Source organism: Myotis lucifugus, unplaced genomic scaffold (assembly GCF_000147115.1).
Source record: "Myotis lucifugus unplaced genomic scaffold, Myoluc2.0 scaffold_24, whole genome shotgun sequence".
NCBI lineage: Eukaryota > Metazoa > Chordata > Mammalia > Chiroptera > Vespertilionidae > Myotis > Myotis lucifugus.
In genome coordinates, this window is record NW_005871072.1 from 3549742 (window position 1) to 3562162 (window position 12421).

At 33.9% G+C, this 12421-nt stretch overlaps 1 long non-coding RNA gene across 2 annotated transcripts; it reads right to left on the reverse strand.

Annotated features, from left to right (window-relative positions):
- Positions 1-555: 555 nt before the first annotated feature.
- LOC111825398 lies at positions 556-12216 on the reverse strand. Of its 2 annotated transcripts, none has more exons than XR_002828557.1 (3): positions 11961-12216; positions 1714-1768; positions 556-693 (listed from the first exon to the last, which is right to left on the reverse strand). It is a non-coding gene; the product is annotated as an uncharacterized LOC111825398 (long non-coding RNA). The 2 variants fall into 2 exon arrangements; XR_002828558.1 differs by having other exon boundaries at positions 563-693; positions 1678-1768.
- Positions 12217-12421: the final 205 nt, after the last annotated feature.

Genomic DNA, 12421 nt, shown 5'->3' on the forward strand with positions numbered 1-12421 from the left:
CTGACTGGTGTCAGGAAACATGGCTGGTCTGAGCGTTTGTACATAGCTTGGTCACTGTCAATGTGTTATTGCTTTCTTCCTCAGACATTCTTGAGCTCATGTGGCCTGATGTGGCCTGCTGTGGCCCTCAGCTGGTGCTTCAGGGCCCTCTGAACATTGGTTATGTCCTCCCTCCGATCCTGAGTTGCTGTTCAGTACAATGGTCAATTGGCCTGTGATCAAATGTATGAAATGTAAGATACACTCAGTATATAGAATAGGTGGTATATGTGTATGGATGAATGAGAGAGAGAGAATTCAAATTAATATATACCTTGAGATGGTTAGATAACATTTGTAGGACCCTAATTAAAAACACACAATTCAAAGGTGGTTAATTAACATTTGAAGCCCTTAATCAAGGATTCATACTTCAGAGCTTTTATATAAGCTCGTTATACATTACTAAAACTATAAAATGAAAGGCTCATAATTAATATGATAAACATTTTATTTTTATTTTGGGGAAATAAGTGATGTTCATGATATGTAGATGTCTATGAAGATTGTATACTACATTCATCACATCTCTCTTGATCTCTTTCTTAACCAAAGACTCTTTATCCAAGTAGAAGCCTGGTTGATCCTGCCATCAATTTATCATTTTAGCTGCCTTAGAATGAACTGAAAGTTTCAAGGTGCTTGCATAAGTGCCTAGAAAAGAACAAGCATCAATGTTATGGAATACGTTACATAGTTAGTTTTGTACTGCTTGGTAATAATATTTTCATGCTTATCAGAATCCAGTCTGAGACTTACTTTTATTATAATATGTTGGCGAGATTGGGAAGGTTGTATACATCCACTATCTGTCCTAGTAGTCAGAAACCACCAGTATTTACTAAAATAACCTAACAATGTTTGACTGTAAACATTTTTTAAGGTTAATTTGAGGCTACAACCACTTTGATAGACATTACCATGAGTATCACTGAAATATTTCACTAACAAATGAAACATTAATTTTATAGATTTCAGCATTGAAAACACATCATACATTAAAAAGAAAAGGTATATTAAAAGGCAAGTAATATAAGATAACTATTTGCAGAGTAACTAAACCTTTGATTAGAAGTTTAAAATATGATAAATATACAAATATACCTTTTATACTTAAAAACATTACTTTATTCAAAATATATTAGTGCATTAATACATATTTAACTAATTACTATTCCATATTGATTAAATACCACTCGATAATCATAAAGCTTTTAAGTAGATTTGCAATTCAATGATTATGTAGAATATTTCATGTACCTTTCTTTTTTGGTATCCTCACAAATTCAAAATGTGTACACATTAATTGTGTCTGACCCTGTTGATTGCAAACTAAATATCTACATTTTATTACCAAAGTCCCCATTTTGTTTAAGGTAACAAAGTGACCAATTGGAAAACTACATTTCTCAGCCTCCTCTGTGGGTTAATTATAGCTAATGAATTTTCTGGAAAAAATAAGCTGAGATTTCTGGAAAAAATAAGCATCCCTTAATTCTATCTGTTGCTTATTTATCCCTGTATTTAGTCTGGCATGTGTGGCAAACATTAAGTCATAAGCACACTACTTGGACCCATAAGGTGACTTGCTGAAGATGGTGAAGTAGAATGGGAGGAGGAACTTGAGACATCACTGACCCCATAGAGCCGTTGTTGTAGGTCTGGGATGTTTACCTTTGTCAGGCTATTTCCTTATGTGAGGAGTCACTGGAGATCACATTTCTATTACCTGTAGCAAAACACAATTCCAAACTGTTCTCAATTATGATACTTACATGCTTTTCACTGTGCTTGCCCAAACAAGACCAATAATCACTCATTATTTATTAAAAATATTTCCAATACAATACAATTTTACATATATTTATTTTAAATTTTTATAAGACAACAAACAAGCTTTCATTAGTATGTAGACAGATTGCAAAAGGTAATAGTACAAGTTTTGTCCTCTGAGAATCTGTTAACAATTTTTAATAAATTCACATTTCCTGGGTGGAGAAGAGATTAGTCATATCTGATTAGTCTCAGTTTATATATTGAACATCTGTGTTTATTTTGTATGGATACTCCAACTATGGATAATACTGATGATGATGATGATAAATAAATATCTGTAAACATTGATATCAGATACATAGTGCTTTGACATGTTATATAACTTTACTCTTACAATAATAACATATTGATTACCACAATTTTTAAAATTAAAGTAATTGAAGCTAAGAGAAGTCAATGACTTACTAAATATGGCTAATATGTTTAGTAGTCAGGATTCATATATTCCTCATTATTCTAAATTGATGCCAATTTTGAATTTAGACCATTTTTTTTTTAGTTACTTGTGTTATGGTTCTGGGAAGATTATGAAAGAGTAGGTCAAATGAGCTGATAATAATGAAGGTAAAACTAGGTTATAATATGAAGACAGCAAATAGAGTTAATTTACCATTAGGTGTCAATGTGTTTCACCTCACTCCGTTGAAACCTGTTTCTATAGATATATTGAAAGATCTGGTTATCTCTCCAGACTTTAAAAATGTAAACTCCACCCTAAAAATGTAAACTCAAATTTTCCACCTTCTTGCTCCATTTTATTTTTATGAAGACAAAATGATCCTTTCCCTCATTGAGATCATTAACCTTATAACCAAATTCTTTCTATGCCAGGCTGTCAATTCCTTCTTTCCATTACTCCCTTACCAAGGCCAAAAACCTCATGACATTCTTGAAAAGACTCTTAACCTTTTCTCTTTTAGACCTCTGAGCCTTAAAAATTTAATTGCTGATCAGGACAACCTACATTGCCTTTTCTCTTCTACACACTACCATTCCCAATAAAACATTGTCCGAAAAAAAAAATAATTAACAAGCAACACTTAAGATTTTGTGAAACCAGTTCTATTTTATGGTTTTATGAAATATCTGAAATTTGAAATGTCAACTGAGTACAGGCTTGTTTGTTCCTGATTATTGTTGTCTTGAACTAAATCAGATTAAGCTATTTCCAAGTATTTCTACTATCTTAAAGTTCAGGGCCCTTCCCTGTGCTACTGCTCTGCCTCCATGACTTTCAGCAAATTACTTTTCCTTCATATTTAAAGAAAAAATAGAGAAATAGGGATCTAATCACATTCCTTGCCCCATACCTGTATGTTTATGTACCTTCCTTCTCATCCTTGCCTAGTTTTACTTTCCTCAGTGGAAATTGCAAGTGATCCCTCCTTCAGAATTGAATCCATCTCACTTTTTGGTCTCAGGAGCCCCACTCTGTTAATGGCCACCTGTTATTCTTGGACATTTACTTTAAAAATATACACATACACACATGTTTGCCAAAATAAATTCTGAGGATATATATATATATATATATATATATATATATATATATATATATAATGTGTGTGTGTATATATATATAATGCATATATATACACATATATAATGTGTATATATTAATAATTTTAAAATCAGTGTTCATTAGCATACAGGTCATTTTCAAAATTAAGTGAGCTATCAGCTGTTAAAGTTTGTATACACTTTTTAGGATGCCCTATATATGCTAGTACATACATATACACAGATTTTAGAGAGAGAGAGAGAGAGAGAGAGAGAGAGAGAGAGAGAGAGAGTCAGGTCACCACTTCCCATTTATATTTAAATGTAATGGAATATTTTGGTTATTATCACCTCACTGGAACATCTCTAGGAAAGGTTGTTATTACTGTCACACCTTCAGAATTCTATACACCAGTTTCAATTTGTTCTATCCTTTTTCTTTGGTACTTAGTAGAATATGGCATAGCTAATGACCCTCTCCATCTTAACGCTCTCTGATTTCCATGGCTGTCATGATACCCACTTTTCTAGTTCCTCTCATCTTTGGTTGCTTTAGAGTTAGGGGGGAAATCTACTCTTCTGCAATTCCTGGATAAGTCATCATTTTCTCATAATTACCCCTGCCATTAGTACTATTTCCAAAATCTCCTTCATATATAATTCCTCTCACTCCAATGCATGTTATCCACATTAGTATAAGGCCACCCTACTCTTACCAAGATTCTTATACTAGCATCCTAAATTATTGTCTTAAAATTTTTATTCTTGATACCCACTTTCCAAAATACCATACATGATTATTCTATAAAGTGGTATCTACTATGTATTGATAAAATAATAAAAGCTGTGGTAAAAACAAACAAACAAACAAGAACACTTAAGCTGAAATAGTTCTTTTTGATCAGGTCCTGAGAAATTTTTTCTAGTATTATTTACAGAAGCTTTTCCCTTGAAGCTTTGGTTTCAGATATGCACAATGACATGCAATTTTCAGAATGTGTTATTCTCTGGCAAACATGGTTCTCTTCCTGGACTGCTTGTCTTCTGCTCTGCCAATCAGGTTAATCTTCACTCCTTCCATTGTTAGCTCAAAATCTCCTTCTTCTAGGAAGGCTCATTCTAAAGGAGAGTTAAACCCTCTTTCATAGCCCATACAGATTGATATTTCAGTTAATCACACTGCATTGTAATTTTCTAACAATATTAATAAAAGCTAACATTTGGGTGCTATTTCATGCAAACATGCAAACATTCATTTTTTTAAAATAACAACTATGAGAGATAGGTTTGTTAATATCCTAGTATATACTAGTACAAATAAGAAAACTGAAGCACATGAAAGATTGAGTTGCACAAAGTCTCTTATCTACTGCATGGCATAGGCAGAACACTGCATGTATAAAATTTATTCCATTTTCATGTTTCTCAATAAAAAACTCAACACCAAACACAAGGAGATACTCATAGCAAATTCCTAATATGTGTATTGAATGTTGAATGAGATAAAGGAAATACACCGATAAACACAAAGCATACAAATAATTCAGTTAAGTACTTATTGATATTGCTTCATTATGTCTGCTTAATTACTGGTCACAGGAGAGGCATAAAGAATCAAAACTTATGCCAGGCTGGTGTATTCAGTGGTTGAATGTCGACCTATGAACCAGGAGGTCACGGTTCATTTCCTGGTCAGGTCACATGCCGGGATTACAGGCCCGATCCCCAGTAGGTGGTGCTCAGGAGGCAGATAGCCAATGATTATCTCTCATCATTGATGTGTCTATCTCTCTCTCCCTCTCCCTTACTCTCTGAAATCAATAAAACTATATTTTAAAAAAGAATTAAAGTTTAAAAGCCTCTGTACACAATTGCATGTGGTATATTCAACATTTTTTCCTTATGTGAGAAAGAATTTAATTTACAGACAATTGCTTAATTTAGTTTTGTACGCCTAAAAAATCAGGAAGCCAAAGAATTGAGCAAAAATTTAGAGACAGTCGATGTAGTCATAAAATGAAATTCTATTATTTCCCTTCCATAATTCTTTTATCATTCTTTTAACTTCTTAGTTTTGTGATAGCACAACCCTTAATCATTTTAATGCTTTGGGTAGATACTTTAAGTACACAATCATAAATCATTGAGCAGAGGGTAAAGACAGAATGCTCTGTTTGTAAGTTTGCTTTTGCCAGTGTCATATTTAATGAGAAGATTCTTCTATGTGTTTGATGTGAGAACAAAGATTCTGATGGAAACATGAGCAACCTCCGTTTCAGTTAAGTTATCCCACATCAAAAAAGCATATGCATTAGATAAAGCATATTTAAATCTACTTTTTCAAAATATTTTAAAAATAGTTTTTCCTAAATAAAATTTAAAAACTTGTATCAGCTCTTGTAAACTATGATTGTTTTGTGAAAAGACACATTGTTTCCCTTCAGATTCCTTACCAAGCTTGCCTCATACTTACAATGTTAAATGATTGCTTTATTCATCTTCTCCATTTTTTTTTAAATGCTACTATCTTTCCATCTCATATCCTACCTTTTGTGAATTGTTATTGTGCAACTACTACAAACCAAGCATGCTGGGACCCAAACATAGGTGATCAATATAAATCAATCAGTCCATCCATTTGTGTCAAGAGAAACCACATTCAGATCATATGTGGAAACTATCATGAGGTCCTAAACTTTGGAGCTCATGTGATCACTAAATGGGCCTTCTGAATTATCCACCAAGGGGAAAAATCAGTATTTTCTGTGTTTATAAGAGAAACTAAATATTTGAATGAGGACAGAGTCTGTTAGATGATATCATCAAAGATTCCCTTCTGCTTTATATCAGCCCTATCCTTGTGGGAGTATTATACTTCCTATTGAACTCAGGTTGGTCATGTGATTAACTTTTACCAATGAAATGTGAGTGTGGATGACATGTGCCACTTCTAAGCAAGAGATATACACGCCATTATGAGATTCTGCTATCTCTATTTTTCCATGCGTCATGTGTGTGGATAATCACAGACAGAGGTTGCTTCTTTAGCTTGAGTTCAGAAATGAAGACTTGGAACAAAGTCAAATTCAGCCAGTAAGGGACATTAACATGAGTGAAAAATAAATATTTATTTTTTTAAGCTAATGAGTTGTTGAGTTGTCATTGTATTAGCCTAAGCTAGATGATAAATAAAACAAAACACATTGTCTGTGCCATCATAAAACTTACAGTTTCTTAGAATCACTGCCACAAATATAAAATTGCTACTGAGAAAAGTATTACAAAGAAAAACAGTGTAAGAGACTTTATTAAAGGAATTCGCACTAATAGTTGATGTCAGAGCAGAACTTCCTTTCAATCCTGCCCGGGTAGCACGCCTGGGATGACTCAGGCTTCGGAGTGCTTTCATTGATAACGTCCAAGTCCCACTCTGATGCCTGGGACTGGCTGGAGGTAGGCAGTGCCATCTGAAGGAGCACTTCAATTCTGAAGCAGGATCACATGGGCCCCAGACCCCTTTTCTTCCCTTTGAAGTGCTTCCATAACTTGATGAGAAGAAAATTTTTATAACCAGAATAATTATGTCCATAAAATTATACATCTCTCATAGCTCCTCATCTAATGGAGTTGTAACTTATATTTTACATTTTTACATATTAGAAAGTTATTGGAGGTGACTACCATCTTTATCAAAATTATCGTAAGTAAAGGATACTAAATGTACATAATGTATTACTATGCAGAAATAAAAACAAAATTATGTATACAAATTGATAGATTTCAGAAACCCAATGTTGAGTGAAAAAAAATCATAAACAGAACTAGATTTTAGCCCAATGAAAATTTTATTTTATTTTATTTTTTTTAGGCTTCTTACCTGCCTCCAGGCTCACAAATTTCATAAGAGCAGAATTAATCCACCCATCTACCTCAAAATATTTTTACAATGACAAGAGTGGGTGCCTATGAGATAGATAGGAAGAGGACAGGAGACAAAAGGAAGGTGATAAAATAATACAACTATGAATGAATTAAAAATTGATCTTAATTTCAAGCTCTTGGTATCAACTAACTTTTTTCATCTTTTAATATATATATATAATATATATTAATATATATAATATATATATTTAATATATATATATACACTTAATATATATTATTGATTTCAGAGAGGAAGGGAGAGGGAGAGAGAGATAGAAGCATCAATGATGAGATAGAATCATTGATTGGCTGCCTCCTGCACACCCCACACTGGGGATCAAGCCCACAACCCAGACATGCGCCCTGATCAGGATTCAAACCATGACCTCCTGGTTCATAGGTCAACACTCAACCACTGAGCCATGCCAGCTGGATTAACTTTTTTTTCTTAATGTGCTCAGGAATTTTATGCATTTCCAATGTTTGCTTATCTTTAATGTTCTTTTCTTTTTCATTCTTTAAATAGGTCTAAACCTTTAAAATAATTTTAAAAATTACTTCCAGGGCCTTTTTTCATGCTTCCATTCTAGTTCATAGTTATTATCATGTAATGGTGACAAACTACTCCCCCAAATTCACTAATATACTAATATTCAGTATAAACTAGTGCCTGGACCCTCTTGGAACATTTAAAACTGATATAACAATCTTAACTACAGGCAAATAAATGCATGCCACTATATTTATGGCCATAAATTCTGTACCTGCCTGATTTGAAGTAAGTTTTAGGAGAAAGTTGTTTTAATATCTTTTTCTGAAAATCAGTATCTGCCACAACCAATGTAAGAGCTGCTGCCTCCAAAGGAAGCACTTTGTCTTCCTGTGTGAGGCATTGATCACAAGTCTAAAAGGTAGTTTTTGGTTTTTTTTGCATAAACAATTGGAGGCCCATGACAGTATTTGAAGTCTTCACTTATGTGTAACACAGAAATTATACCTTGAATATTAAAAAGAGAAATGCTGTAACTCAAAAAGACTGTATTTGTCTAGCTTAGTGAGAAAACCAGAGTCTTGATGAGTACTTCTATAATAAGGAATTTAGAATAGAAATTAAAGCTTACATAAAAGTGGGGAGGGCTATGGAAATGAAGGTCCAGAAGGGAAATCAGAAGATCAGAGTCAGAGTTAATAAACATTCTGCTTGAAGGACTGAGAAGTAAAAGCAGGAGAATTTTCAGAGATAATAGAAAAAAAGTAAAACAAGCCCAAGCGACTCATGGGAGGGATGCTCAAGAAAAGGGTCTTCTGTGTAGCAGGGACCTCTGCAGCTCCACCACCAAGTGATGGGGTGACTATTGGTCAATTGCACTAGCAGTTGGAAAGACAAACTTAATGTAGAAAAAAGAGAATGACTGGGGCACAACTCTGTCACCATTTCTGAACATAATGACCTTCATAGAATTCTATAATAGACACTGTTTTGGTTTTGTCTTTCAAATCTCATGCAAAGTTTTTTTTTTGTTTTGTTTTGTTTTTGTTTTTGGTTTGTTTGTTTGTCTGTCTGTCTGTCATTTTTAGTTTCATCTTAACCAGATTGACATTAGCATAATCTAGGAAACCAATCATGCATTAAGCTTAAAAAAGGGCTGAGACTACCCCATCACTTTATTTATAGTATTGCTGAAATATCAAAATTGTCTAGATGTCTCTTCCTTAACTTGATGAGAAGAAATTATGATGTCTCTTCCTTAACTTGATGAAAAGAAATTATGACAATAAGATTATACTGCCCTTGAGGCTCCTCATCTAATGCACTTGTAGCTAATTTAGGTTTCCAAAGCACAGTTTTAATAATAAAATTTATGTTTAATAACCTCTGAATATAACCTTTATGAGGTTGTGATGACCATCAAATTAGTAAACTTTATCTGTCACCAGAAATTATATATATTTTTTCATTGAGTATAATGTATTTAATATGAAATGTACTCAATCTATAAATTAACTTAGCAGAGTTGTGCAGGTAATCATCTGGGGAGAGGCTATTTTGCCTCACTCATTCTTATGGCAGCATTTAAAAAATAAATAAAATAGTCTCTGACAGAACAGATTCTTACCCAAGGCAAAATTTGATATTTTTCCTTACTGGTTTTACTTAAAATTCATGACCTCAGACCTCAGGTAGGAACTTGATGCTGCCTAGAAATGTAACATATCTCTCTAGTGTAATAATTTCCCACTTGGGAAACCATTTTATATCCTTAGCACTTTCCTTAATATCCAACTGCTATACTTCTTTCCTCTCAGCTAAAGGCCTCATCTCAGATTGCTTGAGAAAATATAAATATACAGGAAAGAACGCTCTCAAATTCTTATCTCAAAGCCAATATTTGTCCTAAATTATTTTCTTAGTCTCCCTTCCTATTAAATGAGAAGATTAGTCCTGCTCCTTTAAAGTCCAAACATTCCACTTACCTTCTGGATTTAACTCTCATAACTGCTTATTTGATCTCTTCTTGTCATTTAAAATTGAACATGACTTCAATGGAACAAATGATTATTTCTACCTGGGTTTATTAATCTGCCAGTGTCCCTGAAATTAGCACAACTCTCCCAGTTGTTCAAGTCAAAAACTCACAAATCATCTTTAAACCCTTCCTGTAGTTCATCCAGCCTATCAGGAAATTCAGACAGAACTCAAAAAATATATGTCAAGTTCATCAATTTCTCTCTACACCCATTGCTGCTACCCTAAGTTTCAGTCATCTCTTTCCTCAACTTCTACCATAATTTTCTGAGTGATCTGTCTCAGTTCACCTGCCAGGGTATTCCTCATGACTCAAGCCCTGCTAATTTACTTGATTATCTACTGGAGCCAATGGAATATGCAGAGTTATTTAACATCTCTCTTAAGAACCATGAACTCTAGTATGGAATGATGTAACCCCATTGTTTTTAAGGCACGTTACTCCATGGTCTCTTCACGCTCTTCTGGTAACATTCCCCTAAAACAACCTCTTACTTTCAGATGTTTCTATAAGCAGAGGTGGCTACAAAGTCTATAATAAAATATCTACAAACTTAATGGGACACATGTCAAGTATCCCACTATAATGTAAGAAAGGAAGTCAAAGGTGAATATTTCATAGACTTAGGTGGACAGAAAACTCTCCCAAGGAAGCTCTCACAAAACTCTGTACTAATTACAGCACTAGGGTGGGTTTTGTAGTTGAGTAAACATGTATCTGGCAAGTGATACGTTGGTCTTTTTTTTTTTTTTAAGAATAAACCATATATATGAGTGGATCCCTAGGAGAATGTCTAGTTGGTACAGTGGAAGAAAGAACTCTCTTCTTTCAGAACTCTTCTTGGATACTGATGGTATTTAGTTGGTTTCTGGTATTTTTCCATATAATTATGGGGCAGTTATTTGGGTGACCCAACTACTAGTACACCAACAGCTATATGAACTAAAAAATGCGGTGTTCATTTGAAACTCTAGTCCTGTTTTTATTTGTTAGCTTCAATGTTGACACAACAGAAGTCCTTCTAAACATATCCTGTTACTTTTATTAGTGTGCTGATTGTGTGTTGTTGTTCATAAAAATTGTAAATGTCAGAAAGGCAGAGACTATATCTGTGTTGTCTAGCAGGTGTTTCTCACTTTTTAAATCAGTGAGTGGATACATTTGCTAAGTGAGTAATTGTTAAATGATTAAAAGTATGAATGAATGATGAATGAATTACATAGTAAATTGCACTAGTAAAATGTGAGTTAGTGAATGGCTGGGATTCTGTCTGTTGGATTACCAATTTCCCTCCTAGTGTCTGCACTGCACATCTAGCAGGCATTAATCAGAAGATTTGGTTTGAATTACCGACTAGACATATTGATTTAGCAATTACATGCATATGAGATATATTTGAATCTGTTTATTATCCATAGAGAAGATGTAAAATAATAAATGGGCCAAATAGAAATTATAGATTTATACTGGCAGCAGCTAATATTTATTGAGCATTTACTCTGTGTCAGGAATTATAATAAGTAATTTTCATGAATGATCTCATTTATTGTAGGTTTTGCAGTTGAAAAACCTAAAGATTGAAGAGGTTATCACCTCAGAGTTAATATTTCTATTTGTAGAAGCCACAATTAGACTACAGGAAGCCTGTATTTACACAGTTCACCTTTTTAAATGAAACAATCTTCTGCTTTTCTCATAAAGAATTGGGCAAAGGAGAAGAAAGGAGAGTCTAATAAACAGGATAAAGTCAGTAAAATGTGATATCATGGCATTCAATTACTTGCCCCTTTCCATATTTTGGATAATTCTTTTCAGTACCTTTGCCAGGTTCCCTATTCCCTCTCTAATACTGGAATGTGGCTCTGAAAATTATACAGTGGTTGAGTGCTAATATCTTCATTTCTTTTTGCTAGGGCTTACCCCATAACCTAGTGAAAATTGTTGGTTATTAATATTCATAGATTATGAATCTATATAATAAAATTGACTCCTGAGTAATCACTAGATAACAAACATCAGAGCTAGCCATTTCCAGGATTATTAACCAAACTTATCCATCCTCTTCTGGTGTATATCTACAGTATCGCCTCAAGCATTCAAATTCTAGAAAATGCCCCATTTCCTTTTACTTACTTGATTGCAGCTGGTTCTGTGTTACTAGTAATGGAGCAAGACTTACAACCTCTATCCAGTTCACGGGACCTGAGATGGTCAATTGTGCCAATCAGTCTCTTCCTGGAAATGTTGCAAAATAGAATCAGAAAAGAAATCCAGTATTTCTCACAGTAGCTGAAACCCTTACAAAAACAAGAAACTGTCTATATCCAGGTTTGGCCAGGTGAAACAGAAAAAGAAAGTTGCACTTTTGAAAAGGGAAAATTAATGAGCATTCTCACAAAGATAAGCAGAAACCAGATAGGGAATGAGAGATATGTTGACACGTGAATCCGAGTCCAACTCTTTTCAGATCTCTAGAAGGATTCCTGTTGTTGAGTTCTGTGAGACGCCCCAGGATGTTCCAACAAATTCCTCTTTAAATGGAGACTAGCCCAACTTATTTTCTGCTACGTATATTTAGAAGAATGCTAACTATT